This window comes from Vidua chalybeata, chromosome 2 (genome assembly GCF_026979565.1).
Source record: "Vidua chalybeata isolate OUT-0048 chromosome 2, bVidCha1 merged haplotype, whole genome shotgun sequence".
In the NCBI taxonomy this organism is placed as follows: domain Eukaryota; kingdom Metazoa; phylum Chordata; class Aves; order Passeriformes; family Viduidae; genus Vidua; species Vidua chalybeata.
Genome location: NC_071531.1, coordinates 13,696,235 through 13,718,872, shown reverse-complemented (window position 1 = coordinate 13,718,872; position 22,638 = coordinate 13,696,235).

Sequence of the window (22,638 nt, the reverse complement as noted above, 5' to 3'; positions counted from 1 at the left end):
AAAACAAGATTGTCTGCCAACACTGGGTTGAAAGAGGAAACATTTTTCAAAGGGACTTAGAAGCCAGCTCCTTATTGCAACCCTAAAACACCTCTGGCCATTCTGAAAAGGTGGCCATGTGGACATTGAACTGATTTGAAAATGTGTCACATCTATTCACACTTCCTGACTATTACCTTTGAGTGACCAGATGATCTTTGCATAATATTTGCATGTTTATATGTTTAAACTATATTCACAAATATGATCTGTGACCATCTCTCAACAAGTACATAAGTGCTAGAAATTGCACATCAAGGCAGAAAGATCAGTCATTTCAGGGCTTGCTACTCCAGGCTGGTGCTCAGTAAATCTTGCATGAAACTCCTATTTCAGCTGATACTGAGATTTTTGTGTCCAGGGGTTTGTAGGTGTGGTGGAGGAGAGGGGTGTAGCTTGGAGTGGAAGAAACAGCCTGACACACTCAATCCAGTCCAATGGAGGGAAGACCATCATGATGGGCAGAGGACCACACCGCAGGACATTTGTGGGGAAGCTGGAGCTGTTCAGGCTGGGAAGGGAGGGCTCAGAAGGGATGTACTCATTGCCACAGCTGATGAGCACAGACAGACAGCAGACAGAACCAAGCTCTTATCAGGGGTTAACAGAAAAAGAGCAAGAAGAAATGGGCACAGGTTAAAGCCATACAGAGAGACAATTTCTCCATGAGAGCGGTCAGACACTGGAACCAGTGACCAGGAAGCTCAAGGGATCACCAGCCTTGGAAATATTCAAAACTCATCTGGACAAGGCCATGAGCAACCTGGTCTCAATTTTTAATGTCACCCTTTTTTAGTGGGCAGGATTAATCATACAGTCTCATTAATCATACAAAATACCCTTGCTGCCTATACAATGCTATGATTATATGATCCTCTCTGTACAAGGATTTAAATGCACATACATTTTTGGCAAATATTATCAAAGCACTTTCTGGTGACATTAGTATATGAGTGTTCTCATTTGCATACCCAGAAATTCCTGGTTATTAAGCAGTATGCAGATTTTTTAATTTCCTTTTTTCCATTTTAACTGTGTTGTCTGACATCAAAATGAGAAATAATAGCAGACAAAATCCTTTTCTTTTATTGCAACTGAAATACAGAATGGTATTTCCCCTCAAAATATCTTTTCCCCCAAAACCACTAAGATTGAATATATGTTCTTATATGACTATACTCTAAAAGGAGAAAAATATGAGCAAGCATTAAGACAGATGACTTAAATATAAATAAATCTTTTCATTGCCACGACTGGAGTATAAAAAACCCATAACTCAATTTCATGTATCTTGACCTAAGGATACATGAACTTTTTCAGAACAGTGGTACTTTTCTAAGTATCACAGGTTCAATATATCTCATTTCTCTTTTTCTCCAGACACACACAAAGAAACCCATTAAATGTTTTGTATTTAGCCAATACATTTGAATATAATTTTTTCTGTTTCCTCTGAAATCTCTCTAAAGTGAGAAATATTTCTCAGTGGCTCAGACAGTGAACACAATGAAGAGGGAGATTTTTGAAAGCATAAGAAAATAGAAATAACAGCAGTCCTGACTCTGAATGATGGTCAGATGCTAAAATTCTGTCTCCAACAGCAGCCAGAACCAGACACCTAAAGTGGAGTTTAACAGGGAGGTGAATAAACTACTTACCCTGAATGCTCCTCCAGACTCCAACAATCTGCAGCTCAGGGACTTTCAGAGCCTGAGGTGATTTCCATGTACTCAGCAACCCCCATAGACTGGTGAGTGTTAATGGCCAGGTTAGTCCATCATTCTTATGTATGAAGTCAGGGTTGTTGATTACCAGTATGTCCCATTTTAGATTAAATTTCCTTTTGTTCCGATTTTACTGCCCAATCCCTAGCCATGCAATATTTTTCTGCAGTTCTGCACAATCAGCTTTCAACTTCACTACTCTGAAGAATTTAGTATCATCAGTACGAGTTTGTAAACAGTCTATATTCACCCACTTTTACAGAATATTATACATAAATTAATTCATAAATTCATATATTGAATTCCACAGGTCTTGGCACAAAGCATTCTGGATCTCTCTTCCCTGGGAAAACTTTCTACTTTTACCCTCTGTTACCTATCTTCTAAACAGTTATTTACTTTTCTGCCTTCCTTCTTGTCCTTGGATGCCTAGTCTTGTAAAGTAATCCTGGAGGAACTCAACAAAGAGAGGTGCTGATCTCTTCCCCCTAGTATCCAGTGGCAGCATGTGTGGGAATGGTTCAAAGCTGTATTGTCAGGAGAGGTTTAGACTTGTTTCAGAGACATTAAGAAGCATTTCTTTACTGAGAGGGTGGTCAAAAGCTGGAACAGGCTTCCTGGAGAGGTGGTGGATGCCCCAAGCCATCACTGTTTAAGAGGCATTTGAACAATGACCCTAACAACGTGCTTTAGCTTTTGGTCACCCTGAAGTGGTCAGGCTGTTGGGCAAGATGTTCCTTGTAAGTCCCTTCCAACTACTCTAGTCTAGTCTAGTCTGGTCTAGTCTAGATCAAACAGCTTGGAAATCTATGTGGGTGGTGTCAACCAGGTCTGCTGCAGCTACACGCAATGAATACCAATAGGAGACACACATTTCCACTACAAAGGATGTGAGTGACATCCTCCAAACATGATATTCAATCTACTTCCATGGATTATACTCCTTACTGATTCAACAGATCTACTCAGTACAGATGTTTGACATCAGATGGCAGAAACCAAGGAGTTCTACAAGAGAGTGTCTACACCACAGCTAGCAGCTGAGCTGTTTTATCCCCACATTCCTCTGGAATGCTGAGGTAAACACCATCTCATCCCGGTGACTCGCTGTTTTTCATTTGGTGTCTCTGTTCTAAAATTAGTCACATACTTCTGGTGATTCAAAAGTTCAAAGCTGAGCTAAGAGCAAAGCATATTATATTCCAAAGCTGTTTAAGTGCCTCACTCCTATTTGTAAGAAACATTTATGATTTCTTTAGATGAGCTACACAGATAGACTCCATAGATATAAGTATATTCTAAATTGAAGTATCCATTCAAGCATTTCAGGTAAACCTGTTGCTATACACTCACTCCATGCTTAGAGTGATGAAGTCCCAGCTGCATAGAGTGATGAAGTCCCATAATCCTGCCCTTCTCTTGAGGCACCCAATTACCTTCAGTCCTATGTATATTTAGGAATGTTCAGTAGATAAAATAAATATAAAATATATAAATATATGTCATGTATAATATATATATTATTTATTAATATATAATACATTGTATATAATATATATTTTATATATATCATATATTGCATAAATATATTAAATGCCTAAGCACAGCAGAAATGCCACTGATGTGGGTCTACACCAGGGAATTTCATTTCATAAGTTGTCATCCTCTTGAACATATTTAGCACAAAAGCACACAAAAGAAAAAGAAAAAGCTGAAAAAAATAAAATTTTTCATCCATTGGTGCAATCTCCTCTCCCAGTTAGCACATTTCAACTGGCACATATTAACTTATTATGTCATGATAGCTGGTTCATGGACTCACTTTCTTTAATTTAGCAAGAGCTCAGCTGCAGACCACGGGTTCCAATAGACCAGTACAATCCTGATCTATATTTTTTCACAGTGGGAAAAAATATGAGCTCACTGTTTCAGAGACTGGAAGTTTTTGTGCAGCAATATGAAATTTTAAGTAGATCCATTATATATTCCTATGGGTTTAGAAAGAATGCACTTCCTTGCCTCTGGAATAATTCTTGGATGCCAAAAAAAAAAGGTCTGTCCCCGTAATCTGTCTTTCTGGCAACAAGGCCAGCCCTTTATCATTACCCTAATGTTGTCAATTACTTTCAGTTAATGCCAGATCCCTCTCATTAATGTCAAGAAAACATAAGCTCCTCTTTTTCCCTGAATTCCCCTTATGGAGGCAAGTGTTGCCTGCAGTGGAATGTGTGCCCAAATGCAGTCAGTGGGAATTGCTATGTGAGGCTGTAAACACGCTGCCTGCCTAATGCTCATGCTGCTTAAGACCTGAGAGGATGAATAAAAGAAGTTTCATCACTGTATGCCTCTTTTCTAACTCAAAGTAGGGATTAGGAATTGTGAACTTTTTCCATTGTGAACTAATAGGCATAATAATCCTATCAGCATTTGTATTTTTGCACTGGTAAGTGACTTTGTTGAGCAGTCTGTATCTACCTTAGACAACACACACACAAAAATAATTTAAAACAAAGAATTCAGCCAGCGCAGCATGTGTGTCTGTGCAGGAACCTGCCCGTGCCTCCACCCAGCTATAGCAGTCCTTGCAGATCCACCCTGGCAGCCCATCACTTCACCCAAACCCCCTCCCTTACCTCACACCACCTCCAACATCTCCCAGCTGCAAATCCTTCCCACTATTTGTCAGCTCCAGATTTGGCAAAGCTTTTTTACATAAATCTGTAACAGAGAAACCCATGGTGCTGCGAGTGTGGGGGGGACAGCACATTTATTGCTTTTGCAGGGCAGAGGGGAAACTCAGATTATTCAAGCTCACTTTTCACCATTGGTGGAAAAAATAGGACTAAAATAAATGGTTTTACAAAGCATTGAAGCTGCCCACCCACAGCATGTACTCAGCATGCGTATTCAGGTCAGCATACTATTTCCTATGAGTCACGTTCAGCTGTGCCTTAGCTGCATATTTTAGTCAGAGTGATCTTAGCTGAAGCCTGTGCTGTGAGGAGGCTGGCAGTGTCCAAATTTGTTCTAGTATCCTGGAATTTGCTCCTTTGAGTGTTGTGACTCATTATAATCCTACAGAATTAAACTGTTTCTGTGTACCATTCCCACTGAGCTAATGAAATAGTTAAAAACCCCATCCGTGGTACAGAATTGCAACACAATTGTTATAGAATTAATAATACAATATGGAGGTGGGTTATATAGCTCAAATGCAGCTACACCAGCATTATCTAGCTGAGCATGTTGCTGAGGGGAAAAGCCAAGGCTCCTTTTCATAATGCAGCTGCCAGCTTTAAGTTCCTTATTACCCCTCTCTCAGCTAGGAGCGTGACTATCATTTTTGGCTATACAAATGTGGGGAAATAGTCACAGAGCTGCTCACAGGAGACCACTCAGCCCACAGAGGGATGGATGCTCACCCATGCTTGCTCTGCTGCCGCTGGTCTCTCCCAGCCTCTGGTGGCTACTGCAGGCCACAGCTTGGGTGCCACATGTGAACCCCCAGCCTCCCCAGGCAAAGTAACAAACAGCCATGTTCTGTCTTTGAGAGAAACAGAAGCTCCAACTCTAAATCCACCCAGTGAGATATCCACGTTGTCATCTTGCTCTGACCTAGCTTGTCCTGGTCCCATGAGCACTATGGAGTCCATTTTGTTGGAAGTAGCTGCTTACATGAGTTTTATGGCTCCTTAAGGCTTGCCCAGCCCTTTGCAGACCCAAACCCAAGGACTTCAGTATTTGTGGTGCTGCAGCAGCAAGCTGCATTGTTAAGAGATGCTTTTTGTCTTACAGCTCATAAGTACAACCTCTAATGGCTGTTAGGGTGACAGGTGCCATAGTCCCAAGGGATGAGGAAGCTCCAAAGCTTCTTCCACAAAAAGTGGGGAAGGAGAACAGAAAAGAACAGCAGAATGGAGCAGAGAGTTGGACCAAGCAGTTTACAAGACAGTTTTGTTTTCCCTGTGACCAGTGAGCTCATGCCAGTCACTGCAGGGTTGAGTCCCTCACCCACCCTTGGCTGCACACACACACAGGAGAGGCAGAATGACTCCCCACATCCAGCAACCATTTCACCAGAGGTAGAACAATTTACTGATTTTGTGTTAAATGGGTAGGCTCATCACTTGGGATTACAATTAACACTGGAAAGAGATCCAAGAAGTTGTAAAAGTTTAAAGGCATGCCTGTCATGTAATATTCTCTTCATCTTAAATTATATCAAAAATCTGGAGCCTAATAAGTAAGAGTAGAATTAATCCCCTAGCTGTCAGCAACAGTGCTCTGAAAGGGTGACTTACATCTAATTACATATTTTTTTAAAGCCTGGTTGCAATCAGTTAGCTTCTGCCCCTCCTCACAAAGAGAGAAACCATGGCTGTGACGTGAGATTGCATGTCACAACTACAGGGGCATTTACACTTGTGTTAAAATAGTTAAAGCTGAATAGACTCAACACCTCCAAATTCACATAGAGTAGTGCAAAATGAGAGCTTGCAACCAACACCCTCCAGCTCTTCGTGCCTGAGAAAGGGCAGAGGAAAGCTTCTATCTTTAATGCATAGCTCAGATCCATTTCCTTTCGGTCCTCACTCCAGCATCCATGTGCCACCACTGACTGGCCAGGCCATGCCACACCACTGCAATGAAAGCCAGAGAGACTTCAGAGGCTTGTCTGGGGCTTTTTCAGGGAACCTACAATGCCTCCTGATAAGAGACGTTAAGATAAGAGGAGCTACTAGAAAGCATAAGCTCATACATTTTTAGTATTCTTAATAATGTTATGTTTCCTAAGACGTTATAACAGTGAAGCAATCTAACCATATTAGAAAAGGCTATTCTGAATTTTCTTGCTTTTTTCTCCTAGAAACTTTTTCTGGCTTAATGTCAATTCCATACTGAAGCCGATATCCACTGTGGGATAAAAGTGCATGAGTTTTATTAGCTCTGTTTCCTCAAATGCAGGTCAGTAGCAAAAGATCATATCCCCCCATGCTGTTTGTTAGAGTTAATTTTGCAGTAAAACAAGATCATTTTAATCCAGGAAATGCTTCCTACAGCAAGCTAGTATGACATTTTAGGCCTACAGTTTCAGACTAGTTTGTATCAACGCTGAAAATGAGGACTGGAACTAATGAGCTACTGATGAATGAAAAGACCAGTGCCTAAGCAAAGAGGAATTATAAGTTACAATCAGCCTTTGTACTAAAATGTATCAATTCAGCTTTATGTTAATTTCTAGTGTTGTAAAACCACATCTTATGGCTGACTTGGCCCACTCTGCACCTCTGCACACTTGGATACCCCCAGTAAAATGCTTTTTTTCCAATAGGGCCTGCTGAGGTCCACAGTAACTTTTCACAGTGCATGATGTAAAGCTGGTGAGAGCAGCCTCTCTCCCCAAGTCACACCAGACTACATTAAAGTTTATATTCATATTGAAAAACCTTGTGATGTCTTATGAGTCCCATCAAAAATATTTTTTATTAAACCCCCTCTAGACACAACTGATTGGTACTTTTAATAATGCATTCAGGTTTTCTCCCATCAATCATCAACCAAATTGTTCTTTCTTTTTTTTTTTTCTTCCATTATTATTGAAAGATTAGCTCCACAATGCAGCACTAATTAGGAAGGAGGATTGATTGAAAAGGCAGCATTTCACTGAACAATTGTTACTCCATTTTTTTGCCAGGTTAAGGCAGGCTTCTGCCATTATTTTTACATAACCTAGCCCTTAGAGACAGAAGCAACATCCTGCAGAGAGCAGAAACGACTTGCTTAGGAATACATCTATAAACCTGACAAGAATCAGCATCCAGAGACTGCTCCAGCTCCTGTCCGCAGTCTCTAAAGTTTTCAGCTGAAGTATAGTGAAAATGAGTTTCTGCAGTGCTGGATCCCAACCAGAGAGGAGAGTGGGTACTGCAGGTATTCTGTCAGGAATCTTCAACAAAAAGCAACAACAAAAAAACACATCCCTTGCTTTTATTTGATAAAAGCATCTGTAGGAACTGTCTGTGTGTGGAGGGTAAGAAACTTGTTATTTTCCCTGGCACTGGGAGAGGAAATAAAAGCTTCCAGCAGGCAGTTCTGCTATTAGGAATTTATTTAGTGGTAGAAGTGATCTCTGTTCCATCCTGGGAATGCAAGCTGGGGAGGGGTTGCCCACTACAGCTGAAGTCACATCTAATCCAAGCGAGTGCAGAACAGAAAACCTAAGGGACTCAGACTAGGGACTCAGACATCCAGCACCTTCCCTCTCCCTCAAAAGTAAGAAAGCTGGAGTTGAAATCACACAGCAGCAGCATCTTTGTAGCCGATGGAAGTAACCCTGGAAGAGACATGTCTGCTCCTTGGTATGTGCCATTATGCTTTTACAATATTCATTAGAAAGAGGCCCAAATTACAAAATATGGATATCAATTTGGTCTGTCCAGTGGGTCAGGACCTAGATGTACTAGCTTGAGGAGATGAAGTTGGACAATAGAAATTCCTGAGCAGGATTTGTATTCACTTCAAGGCATCTGAACTTGGAACTGGTTGGCAGGAGGGCTGAGGCATGAATGAGTGATTTCCCTAAGAAATAGCTCCTGACAAACATAGAGGGGGGCAGAGGAGCTGCTCCAGCTACAGGAACATCCAGCAGCCTCTTTTGACATGGATGAATACTGAAGGAGGAAGAAAAAATAGATCTTTCTGGGAAATTAGGTGAGTTCATAAGGATATTTCATGAGGCCAAGGAGCTGAAGGGGTAACTTAGATCAGTAACTCCAATAAACTGTACATAGTCCTAACAGCATCCTGAAAAACCCCTCACAGGTCCTTGACTCAGTGGGTCTTCACAAAGAGAAAAGCCTGAGCACTTCTTGTAGCTTTATTTCAGGGTTTAGCCCAGGTATGACTGCAAGCATCTTATTGTTTGTTCAACAACACAGCAGGAATTTCTTCCTCTCTCCAACAGAAAGAAGGTAGCCGGGATCCAGGAGAGGACCAGAGATCTTCTAAATAAGAAAGGGATAAATAAAAAGACCAGAAATTTTGTCTGAAACTAAGAGCTAAAAGGAGCGGATATACCATCCTCTGTGGATGTCCACTGCTGAAACCACAGCAGCCCAATTTCCAACAGGGTTTTCATAACACTACCACAATACTTAACTATTAATAGAAGCAATTTCCATCTGGATTGATGGGAAAAGACCACAACACAGATGATTTCACTGATCTCAAGAAAATGTGTGAAAATTAATTTCATCAGGGTCAAGGAAGAGCAAATTTTCAAGCCCCTCTTTATTTGTCCACTTCCTAAAACAAGTCCCTTCCCTTGGTCTCACCTCCTGCATGAATCTTCTTTTCATCTCACACCAAACTAAACCAACCCATGCTTGGCTCTTGCTGGCTCAGGCCACAGAGGAGAGCAGAGGAATTGAGGCAGTTTCTATATCCCTTAGGATCCTGAGCTCTGAGTCTGTCTGTAGGCAGTAAGTAGAAGGATGTTTCATTTGGTTTTCCACCTTTGCAAGAATTTTAAAACCTGCTGAGATCACGATTTGCCATCACTTGACATTGCTCCCACTGTCTTCAATGCATCCTGGCTCAGGCATCCAGTGAATTGAAGATTCTGTGCCATTTCCCTCCAAACCTCAACATCTCTCCCCCGAGGCAGGTAGTACTTCCCAGAGCTGTTTCCTTCTCTTTCTCAAGGAATCCCAGCACATCAGCTCCACCTCTCTGCAAGGTTCCTCAAGAAAGTTCTTTTGTATAAAACATTGGCCCCGATAACTGCAAATGAAAGACAAATTCAGCAGATAAATGAGCTCGATATTATTTTATTGTAATTTAAACAATCATTTTTGAAGTATGTAAGATTATATAGAACCTGTAATCAGAGCCAAGAGATGTCACTGAATAATACATGACATGATATAAATTAAGAAAAGAATGATTATATGCAATAAAAAGAATAAGAAATTTCTTCTTGCAGGAAGGATAGGAACCACATTATTGCTGAGCAGAGAGTGATAAAAATCATCTCCTTATGAATAAAGCAATGGGAAAAGGAAATGCCAGAGAGAATGGAAACGACCAAGGAAGGCTTGGCCAGGACTTAGTAAGCAAAGCCAGGGGCTTATAACTCTTCCCAACAGAGCAGTGCAGTGATGCTCACAAATAATTTATTCCACAACCAATGTATAAACTATTGATGAGTATTTTTGGTTTTTCAAAGGGTTTTACTTCCTACAACTTCTTGGCTGATAAAAAAACCCGGCATAATGATGAGGTGAGTCGTGTATAGAAAGGGAATTGTGAGCCAGCAGGAGAGCAGCTTCCCCTGTGCTGCAGTTGCCCTGTGAGAGGGGTCCTGGCACAGAGCACAAAGCCTCTCCAGACCTGATGTTGTGCTCACAGACACCCTTGTTCCACCCACAGAGTTACCTCATTCTGAGTCAGCTGAGGGGTTAAAAGTGCATTCATTCCATGGAAATTCAGGCCTCCACTGTCTCCTATATTGAACAGCTATATAATAAAAGAAATTGCCTGTGTCCAACCACCCACAGTAGGCTAATCACTCAAGACAGGATCATCAGCCACTGGGGTGTGATGATACCTCTAAGAATGTGGCAGCCTGGCAGCATCAACACTCAGAAGGTTCTAGCTTATAAGGGCAGTATTTATTACTGCCTGTCCCTCAAAAGATTGTATCCCCAAAGAAAGCATGGGCTTGAGAACTTTTACTGAAAATCAGACAAAATTGAGTTCCTGTTAAAGACAAACCATGATGTTCCCAGGATAGATCTATAGATAAAGATGTGCCTTCAGCTTGAGAGCAAGCAAAGCACAAAAATCACTTTTGCATCTGTTTAATTATCTTCTTAAATCTTAAGTGTAAAGTGTACACTTTCTTAAAAGTGTAATGACCCTCCTATGCCATAAAACGTCAGCCCTTCACAAGTATTTCAGCATAGGTACAGCACCCTTTCAATTGCTTTCTTCCTTGCAGCCAGCAGGAGGAAATAACCTTATTATGTTGCAGCTTGGGCTGGGAGTAGGAGGCAAAAGGGCTGCAGTGCTCACTGAAGAAAAGCTGGGTCAGCAGCCTGAGCTGGCACCGAACAGGGCTCCCAGCTCTCCTGCCTGGGTGGAGCAGCAAGTTCCCCAAATCCCAACACAGCATTCTGCAAAGAGCAAAGGGTTTGTTGCCTGGGTTTTTTTTTTGGTGCTGGGACTTCTGAAGAGGGAGAAATGCCCTGTTAATCAGAAGAGAAATTATGTTACCACAGCAATTTAGCATGCAGGATTGATTTCTAAATGAAAAAATATGCAGTCTTAACATCATGTCTAGAGTCATCTCATGTACAATACATACTTCTCCATACTTTCTTCATTATAAAAATTAGTTCTTTCAACTTCTACAGCTACCATCCTGATGGCTGCATATCCATTTTTCCTCCATTATCTCTTTACAGTGTAGCATGTCCAGCAGACTGTCTCATAATGCTTTTCCAATTAACAAAAAATATATTGGCATTAACACCTGTACCTTGCGTCATATATTCATCAAGTCTCTAGATTCTGCTGTGATCTTCTCTGGCATCGGTGAGTCTGGGGTTAGTTTTCCAGCTGCTCTCACTTTCTTGGGGCAGCCATTGCAAAACCCTCCCAGTTGCCACTGGTGTAAGGAGAGTAATGGATAGTTATCAGTGAATGAAACTTCAGAGCTTATAGTTTATTATTTTGGACAGAATTTATAGTTTGTGAGTTGTTATAGAGTAGTCTAGACAAAAACAATTCCGATTAAAAATAATCATCTTCTTTAGAAAATTAAATTCTATTTAGAAAATAAAATTCTATGAAGGTGATGTTGCACATCCAAGAAAGGATTTCTAGCAAACAAAAAAGCTTTTTTGCCTACTTCAAGTGAGGACTTGCAATCTTAAACCTTACAGTCACAGAGATGCATGAGCTCAGAAAAGTACCTTGAAAATTTTACTTCTTCTGAGGTGACTGAAACTTTCATTTAAAACATATGAACAAAGCTTGGAAATTCTCTTTTCTGACTAACAGTATTTACAGATCGTTTTTTAAACTCTATCTCTTTCTTGAGGGTTGGCTTGCAAGTTAGAAACATTGAGAATACCTTGCTGAATAATAAATATTAATGTAAATATTAATTTATTTAAGCTGTTTTGAAAGACAGTGTCATACCATGATTAAAGAGACTCATTCACCACTTCTTGAAATTTTTAATCTTTTTAAATACCCATGAGTTTGATAACCCTCTCCTGCTTTCCTTCATCTCCACTTGCTAAAAGTTTTGCATACAATTCTGTTTATAAAGCCTAGTATATCAAAGAGAGAACAAACCCCATTTAATAGGTGAATTATCCTTCTAATTTTTATTTTACACTTACCTGGTCTCTTTCAGCAGAGATCTCAAAATATCTTATAAGAGCATATTGAGTGATAGATAAATTACACCTAATAACATGCCAGGAGGTAGTGCAGTTAGATAAACAGAAACACAGCAAATTTAATTGTCAAAGGTCATATAAAAAGTGATTTGTAAAACCAAGCACCTAAAGAGTCCTAACTATGGTTCCTGCAATTTGCTCTATGGAATATGTCAAGCCTCATTTGCAGCTGCCTTCATCTTTGTGTAATTATTTAGTGCAGTGTAAGACAAGTGTAAAACAGGAGTTAAACTGGTGCCAAATGAAAGTAGCACAGGTATGAAAGGATGAACAAGGGAGAAGAAAATGCAGAATCCCTAAATTCTTGCCCATCATGACCAGCTGGTCTCTGGTTCATTAACTCTCTTGTTTACCTACCAACATAAATGATAAATTTTGTAGTGCTCTGTTGACAAAAGGGTTGGCTAGTTATCATTTTGCTGATGGATGACTCTGCAGCAAATTAAATCATTACAGGTATACTCTAGGTGTCATACCACTTTTTCCTTCTGGTTTTTCAGCAATGACATGTAGGTAGAATTAGAATTCAGATTTTTTTTTTTTTTTTTTTTTTTTTTTTTGTGTGTTGTATATCAGGTAGCTAAAATCTAGGCCTTAAATTAGACAGAATTCTGTTAAACATAAGTTTGTATCACATACATGGATATCTGAACTATCACATCTTGTGAGGCCTCACTTGAGACTTGTATCATGACAGACAATATTAAATGCAACTTAGTTTGAACAAATTTAGAAAGCTTAAGGTAACATTAAAATGTCTCTCACTGAAATACAAAGGTACTAATTTAGAAACTGCTTCTCCAACATTATCCCTTCCTGTTACCAGATGTTCCCTGCCAACACTTCAGAACACACTCATTCTCAGTAGGGACTAGCAATTTTATACTAAATCATTTGAGACGTTAAGAGGCAGTCACTAGACCCACTGGATTTTGGGTCCATCCTACCTAGAAATGAACTAGAAATGTTATATATTGGAAAGATATTTTAGTGGCTAATGCATAACCTACATAATAAAACACTGGTGAGGAGGAGGAGATCTGATGATACTTTTTGTTTTCACTAACCACAAAAACTTTTAGCTCTACTCCAGTTCAGATGTAAATGCTTTATTTTGACACAAAATGCTGATGTTTTGAAGCAGTTTGGCTGGGTTTCACTGTAATGGTACATTCCCCTGCTGTGAGATTTTGGTCCACGCTCACCTTTGTTTGGGACATTTTCCCTGAACAATCTCACCTCCCCTCTTACAAAACAGCCTTTTCCCACTACTTGCAAGACCGACATTAGGCTCCAGCTGGAGTAAATACTGACAGTAACATTTTCAACAGCCTAAAAAAAATTAGAAAACATATCATTCAGAAACCGTATTTATGCCCATTTCATTGTTTCCCTATGATAATTATTTTTTTAATGTTGATAATTTTTTTTTTCTTGACAGGATAAAAGCCCATATTAGGGAAAAAAAAATCCTTACATTTTCATCAAGGTCTAACCTTATGTCTACCAAAAATAAAATCAAAAAAGAAAGACAAAATATTTCTTTAAAAAAAACCCCACCAACAAGCAAAACAAAGCAGGCATTTTTTTTAAATCACAAAACCAGAAAAGACAATACAAGTCATTTTTAAATTAACAGCAACACTAGCTCACTCTGCTGAATATGATATTGAAAAATCTGTTTTAAAACACAAATAAGATACCAGGCTAAGTGTTTTTACAGTGATTCTTTGACTAAAGTGCTTTTTGTGGTACTGTCCATCCAAAGACCTCACAGCAATTTTCCAGCACTGATGCGCTAACTCCCCTGACATTGACAAATACACTGCTGTTCTCTTTAGCAGTTATGGGAGCTGAGTCACAGAATATAAAGTCTCTCACAGGAGGCTTTACAAGAAGCCAAAGTTTTCTAGGTGTGTTGGTTCTGCAACTCAACAAGCAGGCAATTTCCTCCACCCTGCAGGTGCCAGGTTCAAAATCCCCAGCTGTACCTTCAGCAATGTGGGTCTCACACACCCTCCGTCCCCTCTGTGATATGGACTTTTTCTGCAGCCCCCATCACCTCTGCCTTGTCAACACCTCCAACTTAAATATTTTCCCACTATAAAGTATGCCTGGACACAATTCTAGAAAGGTGTAGATGGAGGATTTTATGTGCTCTACTTGAAAGCCACCCTCAGCTGCAGAGCTACCCTAAGACACCCGACTGTTGTGTCCTTACCCTGCTGCTTCTTCCCAAGCTGTCGTGTTTTGCTCCACATGCTCCTTAACATCCAGTTCCCTCCCAAAGCATCTCCATCCCCTCACTCCAGTTCCCACTCAAGTCGTCTGGAGAGGGCGTGGGAAGGTAAAGACAGGGAGGAAAAAGAAATTAAATGGACCTCGAGATACATTCCTGCTGCAGTAAGAAATGGTGTTATCCTTGCTTTCCCCACCTCCCTTCCTCTCCTCCCTCACATCTACTCCCCTGCCTATGATCTGTATTTCTCTCACAAAGATTTGGTAATCCTTTCTCAGGGCAGGAAGAGGAACTGTGTGTGGCAGGAGTGAGTGGTGCAGGAGCTCACAGTCCTCTCTCCCCCCAGCCCCAGGCCAGGGCTGCTCCCCCTGTGCCCTGCCCAGGCTCCAACCCAGGCAGGGGCTGTGCCTCTGCTCCTGTACATCAGATGCCTTGGGTGTTTGGAAGCACATGGGAAAAATGCAAGCTAAAGAGGAAGCAAGCCCTTCAACTTGGCTCCAATGCAGTTTTCAATGTTTAACCTTTTTAAATGGCAGCAGCATTGCACCACAATTAGTTTTTAATATATCACTGCCTAAATCCGTGTATCTTCATTCCAAGTATTATTTGCTGTAGAACACATCTTATGATGGCCTGCCACCACAGCTGAAATACATTCATATCTGCAATACATATACATCTGAAATACATTCTAGGATTAATTAACTTCTTAATTATCATAAAATATCATAGTCAACTATTTTCATCATGCTGTCAATGGCCTGTGTACACAAGCTAGGGAGTACACACTCCTTGTCTGAGGTAACACTGGCTTGCATAAATCACAGTTAGGCAATAATCACAGTGAATAATAACTAGAATTCGCAGTACAGCACATTCATCTTAGGGAAGATGAGAGTGACCAGGGTGAGAAAAAGACTCCAAGATCAAAGATCTTGCTTGTGCTGGTAGCAGAGGCTGGCAGATGAGAAATACAATGAACCCAAAAGGTAAGCAACTAAATTTACCATTGGTTCTTGTAAGCAATGTATGATCAGTAAAACCCCATTGGAGACATGTTTGAAGCACATAAGGAAATGAGGAGAGGGAAAGCTTCACATTAGGTGAATCTTCCAGGGCCAGGCCTTGTTTTCCACAAAGGTAGCTAGAAGTGTTGGAAGTGAGCTGTGGAACAGCCCTTCTTACCAGAAAAACTTACAGCAAAACAATGTTTCTCACCCTCTTATTGAAAAGAAACTACAAACCAGAATTCTTCCTCAAGGCTCCCTAGCAGGGCAGTGGGAGCTTCTTTTCTCCTGCTCAGTTTAGCAAAACATGCAGGAAAGGGAGGTGATAATCCCCTGGCGACATTTCACTTAACACTTCTCTGGGAGGCAATAATTCCTGTGTGCCACAGGAACCAGAGTAATGGAAGCAGGCTCTGTTTCAGAGAAGTCTCTTAATGTATTTGCAGCACATAAAGGATATTAATATGAGCTTAATCCAAGTTTTGATGAAAGCACTGTAAAGCTCTTATAAGGCTTTGGTGACATTAGGCACTTTCACTTCAGAGCAGGTGCTGTTTGGCAACCCTAAACAATGAGAGGCTCCAAACCAAAGGAAATCCAGGCCTGATCCAGGGACCAGATGGATTCCACACACTGAGGGTAAGTGAGCCACATCCTCCATCCCTTACCTTCAGGGTGAAGACAACAGTTCTGGCTTCAGTAAATAAGCAAACATAAGCATGTAGACACAAACCCAAAAGTAATAAAGGGTCACATTGGAGCTTTTCTGTATTAGGGCTGTACGATGAATTTCATTTGCTAATTCACAAGAGAAGGCTGGGAGCATAAAAACTGGGGAACTGAGCCCTATCCCTTCCTTTTTTTGACCACTTATTTCCTCCCTAGACATCTCGTGGCTCATCCACCTTGTAGGCACAGGTTCTCTCCATCTTCTTTGTGCACCTAACATCAAGTTTTCTTGCAAACTGGTTTCTCTTCACCACCAGTAACAGCAGTGCTCACTGCAGCCCGCATGCTAACGTATCCTTATACATTTTTAAGGGCTGTTGTGGACTAAGACATGTTTCATTAAGAGATGGAGAAAATAAGAGAGAGCAGGAAAATGGGGCTAACCAGGGCTGAAAGTGTTAGAATATCAATACAAAAATGTATCTGTAAATTATGGCCTTTGCTATTTTTAGCTACCATTTCAGAAAGAGCAATCATGATGGATACCACCTTTGCACCTCAACTCCTCAAAGGCAACTTGTCCTCACGACTTTGCTGCTGCTGCATGAATAGGAGATGCTCTCTAAGCAGACAAGGAAGGCAGAGCAGCTCTGCATGGGACTGTGCCCAGTGATTCAGCTGCAGAACTGCCACTCATTTTGTCATGTTGCTGTAGAGAAGCTAATTAGCCCCACTGAGAGTCAAGCTTTATTAGCCTCAGTGCATGTTTGTTAACCTTGTCTCACCATCAGGGACAACACTTGGCCAGAACTGGCCAAGGGTCTCTGCACCAGACGCCGACACACAGACACCCAACATGTTCTGGGTCTGTCCCTGGTGCAGTGTTCTGCCCCAGTATCTCCAGTGCCATGGCCAGGTGGGAAAAGTGGGGGCATGATTCACCCTGCTCCCCATTTCTTTCCCACTACTTCTTCTCCCACACGCAAACATTGCAGAGGCCCTGCACCAGTTCAGCAGAAACAGCATTCTGCCCTACATAGGAGTAACCATATCCACTTCTGGGACAGCAGTGCAACTTCAGCTTTGGAGCTAAGCTGATGCTTATTCTCAGTAAACACTGTCACCAAGTATTTGGCACCTACGCTCCTGCTGCTCCAACTGCACTTCAGGCCCGAAGTGCCAATGTTACTTACTACAAGCAGGACTGAGGAAACCTGGTGGTGGACCGCTCCTTGAGGTATCTTGGCCTGAACCTGCCTCTCCACACAGGATGTAGGAGCCTACACATACATGGCAAGGCACCAAAGGTGCTCAGTCTCGTGGAATTGCTCAGGGGCTGCAACTGCCTGGTTCTGGAGCAAATGTGGAATGTGTAAGTGCATGGAGATTATGTCAGATGATGACTTTAGGCTCTCACTTATCCTACAAAGGGAGAAAACAAAACAACATCCTTAATCTGAAGAGAAGAAAATAAAGGAAACCGTTTGGTCAGAACCACACAGAATCGCTGGGCCAGAGACAGGAATTAAAGCTGCCTTGAGTCCTTGCTTACTTTTTGTATTACAATCCCAGCCCTCTTGCTCTAAGCATCCTTTTGGCTACTGCTGAGAATATGAACTAAGGTCGTGCATCAGCTTTAACAGAAATGCCTTAGATGACCCAGGGCATTGGGAATGAGTTCCTTAACTCTTCTGGCTGGACCCCATGAGCTCATTTCAGTTGTGGAGCATTTCTGGAGTCTGCTGCCCTTCTGTACTGAAACAGCTACACAGATCAGGACCTGGGCACAAAATTCTCTCCATGGCACCCTAAGCCTCCAGGTCTGCCCATGGCCTGCCTTCTCCAGCCATCCCCGGGCTCGAATGAGCACATCTCTGCAGTGACTCTAACAGGCACACACTGTCTCTATGGCAATGAGAGACAGGAAGAGCCTGGGAAAGATGCTGCAGAAAGGACTGTCTGGCACCAGGAGGAGACAGCAGAATGTGCAGGAGACCAGAGAGAAACATTCCCTGAAGGCTTAGGAAAGTGATGTGGCCACGGGATGACAACAAAGGACCCAAAGGAATATAGCAATAAGTGTCAGTTTGCTTCAAGTCAGGTTTTCCTTACCATTAATACTTTCATTACTTTTTCTTTATAATGGATTAAATTTTAAGCACGCAGTACTGTAAAAAGTGCGTACTGCACACCACCCAGCTCAATCTCCATCAGGCTCCTGAAAACTGTGAAATGTAACCTTTCCAGCTTTCTAGTGCAGAACTGCACGGCATGTTATGTACTTTGCTGTGGCACAAGAAGGGTTATTATGAAATAAGAAATACTGCATAAGAGTACTTTCAGGTGCTCTCTGTATTTGTGTCAGGCTTTTCCCTCTTTGGAAGAACTGCAGTTAAAAGGCATTACATTAGCATAAAAACCATATTTAACTAAAACTAAAAACATAACTACTATTATAACTGATGATTCAGATCAGGAAAGGAAAGAAAGTAAGGCTTCTAATTCACTCTTACCTATTTATTGTTTCCTTTTTAACACTTCATTCAGACAAGAGCAATGAAATGGCCTCGCCAGGCTCAGTCTCTTTTTATAGCTACCTTTCAGTTCTCAGGTACTAGTGCCTTCTTGCCTCATACACAAGAACAAGGGAAGTATGTTTAAAAATGTACATGTTTTAATTTTGTCAGGATTTGACGTGTCACTAGAGAAAATGCAACAAAAGTCTACAAGTTTCTGCTTTTGCTCTAGACCAAACTACTGATCATGATCAAGACAATATGACAGGGATTATTAGTCACATTAATTGTTACAATTCATACTCACAAATTGGTTTTAATCTTGCGTATAGCTATTTGCTTTCAAAATCCAATCAAAACAGAAAGGTCAATTTTTTACTTAAATCCCTAAAATGAAGTTATCTACAAAAGCTGCTGAATTTTGTCTCTTTAATTTCAGAGAGCGGATTAAGAAATGGGACAAATTTTTACTTGCACCAAGCAAATTAAGAAGAAATGCAGTGCGTATTTGCAAGCTTATTCACCTATGCTGTACCCCTACTGCATGCTCTTTCACAGCCACCTATTCTCTACAAGTGGGTAGGAGTGAGGGAGAAAGTGGGAAGAATTAAATATTGGGACAAGAAGTAAATAATCCTGAAGTCACTGGACAAATCAATACATTGGTAGTATATTCAAGTTCCCTATGTGTGTGTAAACAAAAGACCAGGACTTGCATATAAATCTGCATATGGTATATGGGACTTCTGAAACAACTCCCTGAGACATATATTGCTGCCCTACTGCTGTGCTTTTCAAAACCCACACCTTTTCTGAAAGAGAAAATGTCTGCACCTAGCAGATTCTAACTTTGTGTGGGTGTGTAACCGACTTGGTTACCAAAGAAACTAGTACATGTTCTACACCACTGAAAACTAATATTACTATCAGAACAAATGACTGGAAGGAGAGGAAAGGAGAGGAAAAGGGTGGGGGGGAAAGAGAGAGAGAATTACTGCACTGCAGATTTGTAACAACCAATTAATGGCCAGGGAGAGAAATGCCATAGCCTCTGTCACAAAATTTTCAGTCTCCCTACACCGACCAAACAAACCTTTGCTTTCAACGCAAATATTTCAAACCCAAGCCTACACTGCTGTGTTCACGCACCACTGCACTGCCTACACGACGTGTTTTCTGCATAAGTGAAGGAAAGTTGCAGACATCTTGTACTGTTGCCAAGACACTCTGACACTTGCTCAGAGACACTCTGCTGCTGCCGCTGCTGCTCGGGAATCCTCTGACTCCCTACACTCCAGTGCCGCACCTGGGCACTCCCCGGCTGCTTGCACCTTCTGCCTTGCTTTTCCATCAGTGGAAGGTGAACAAAACCCCTAAGCGCAGAACCGGACCATTTCTTTGGGGCAGAAATACTGTATTACTTCATGCTCGCTATGCTGGCAGGGCAACACCCATATGCTTAACGCAGCCTCGCGCCAGCACCACCAGCTGCTTTTTCAGGGATTTTTGGCCGGTTTTCCCAAAGTGCCACACCAGTGCTCTAGGTCGCTGCCCGTGTCCGGCGGCAGCTGCGGCGCGGTGCCGTGTCCCGGCGGGGCGAGGCGGGAGCGCCCGGCAGCGCTGCCCGACACCGCCGCCCCGCGGCCCCGCCGCCTCCCGGGCTGCCCGGAGCGCCGGGAGCTGCTCGGAGCGCCCGGAGTGCCCCGGAGAGCCCGGAGGTGCCTGGAGTGCCCCGGAGAGCCCAGAGGTGCCCGGAGCGCCCGGAGCGCCGGGAGCTGCCTGCGCCTCCCTTCCCGCACCCCGTCCCGCCTTCCCCTCTCCTCCCGCGGGCGAACGCGCAGGGCCGCGGAGAAAGCGGCAGAGGAGCGGTGGGAGCCTACAGCGGGTCTGAGGCGAGGGGGAAAGGGAGACAGGACAGAGGAAAGGAGAGCACCAAAGAGCGGAATATTCGGGATCTGATATGGACGTAGGACGCAACTGCACCTTGGGCAGCTGCCCGGCAGAGGTGGGGATATGGCCCCGTCATTTGGCCGAGCGCATCCCCAGAGAGCCAGCGAGCCCCTTGGTAGGCTCTTTCTAAAAACTGGAGACAAGGGGACCCCCACAACATCACAGTCAGTATAAATGGAAGGCGCTGTTTTCCTTATAAGAACTAATCGACTCTTTTTTTTTCCCAGGTAATCCTCTGTTTACAGTCTGTGGCTGATGCATCAGCGGGCTGGTGGCATCCCCCAAAGAGCACTGAAAGCAGCAGAGACTCAGCAGTGGCAAATGGGAAGAAATTACAAAGTTTTACCAAGAGACACTGGAGCTTAGCAGCCACTCTCGACCCTGAACAACACCTTACTGAAGGTTTCCCTTTTTCATTACCTTTTTTCTCACATCTGTGAATTTGATTGTGCCAAAGCCTGGCCCTTCTTCATATCCTACTCCCTTTCCTCTATCAAGCTGCAGCCAGTTTCACCTTTGTCCAGGCCATTCCATGCCACCTGGACCTCTGGCTACAGATCAGTGACCCAAGGGATTAGTGTTACTTATCTTGATTTTCTCTTTCACTCAGAGGATCTCCCAGCCCTGACAAGAAGATAGATAAATTTCAGAAGCCAAAGCTGAGTTCACCCACCTTACTGCAGCTGTTCTCCACTCAAGCCCTTTCCTCCCATACTTTTACCCAGACAAAACTCTGCTTCTCAGCTCTCAAATGAGTCTTCAGGCAGCCAGATATAGCAGTGAGAGGCAAGGAAAAAGTCTGATGTGCAAGAGGCTGTACAGCTATGTAACTCTTGAGTCTTTTCTTTAAGTCTTCTCTCCTCTCATTTCAGTTACCGTAACATTCCAGCACCTACAGCAAAAGACACAGGGTCTGGCACCCAGGGAACAGACTCATTCAACATGCAGCTCTGATTCCTTCCTTAATTGACCCTAAAAAGGAATGGCTTAATCCTAAAAAAAAAAACCTAATGTGTCAGCATGCAAGTAAAATGTATACTTACACTAAGGCTAAATTAATGTAATTTTGGGACCTGAATTTAGGTCCCCAACTGAACATTTCAGTGTCTGACTCTGCAACAGGAATGCTCTTTAATACATATCTGCATATAAATTCTGTCATGGGGCTGGGGGTGGGGGCAAATGTCTCTAAAGCAAATGGCTTCCCACCCCCCACACGAGTCTCTGAATGCATTATTATCAGAGGACTCATTGAGAGATCTGAAGACTTAATATACAGATCTTGTGAGCTTTGACCTCACAAGCTGAGAAGGAAACTTTTCAGGGGAGAATAAAACACTTCCTTTACTGTGATTGTCACTAGTCTTCTCTGGGAACAGAAGAGACACAGAAACACAAAGAGGGGTGGTGTATGGTGATGGTGAAAGACACTTCTCCCTGTTCATTTTCCACTCCTGTAAGTAATATGTTCCTCAAGACCAGGATTCATCCTCTCACTGTTTTATCCCACCTGCTGGTCCCAGTTCCCCTCTGCACCATTATTCTCCATCAACTGCCTAAGATTTCTGTATCTTCATGTGCCTCTCTTCCTCTCTATTTCAGTCAGGCTAATTCACCTTCCATCATATCAGAGAAGGATGCATTAAAAGAAAAAGAAAAAGAAACCCAGGAAAACAATCTGAACTTCACAGAATTGTCAGGGACCAGAGCAGCCCCTGGCTTCCAAAAAAAGCAATTGCAAAGCCCCAAACTGAGCATGCTAAATACAGTGTGGTTTAAGCAGCCATCTCTTAGGAACCATCTGCTTAGCATGTGCAAATAGTGACTTTGGAGATTATTATGATTTACCGAATTTTGGAAGAATTTTACAGGAACAGCAAGAGAAGGCTCTAAGTACTACTGTGACATAAGTATTACAGAATAATGAAACACTGATTTTAGTTTTAGGAATAGAATTCATCTCCCATGAACCAAAATGTAAGCTTGCAGCAGCCTTGAGGGAAAAAGAAATTACTCTTAATG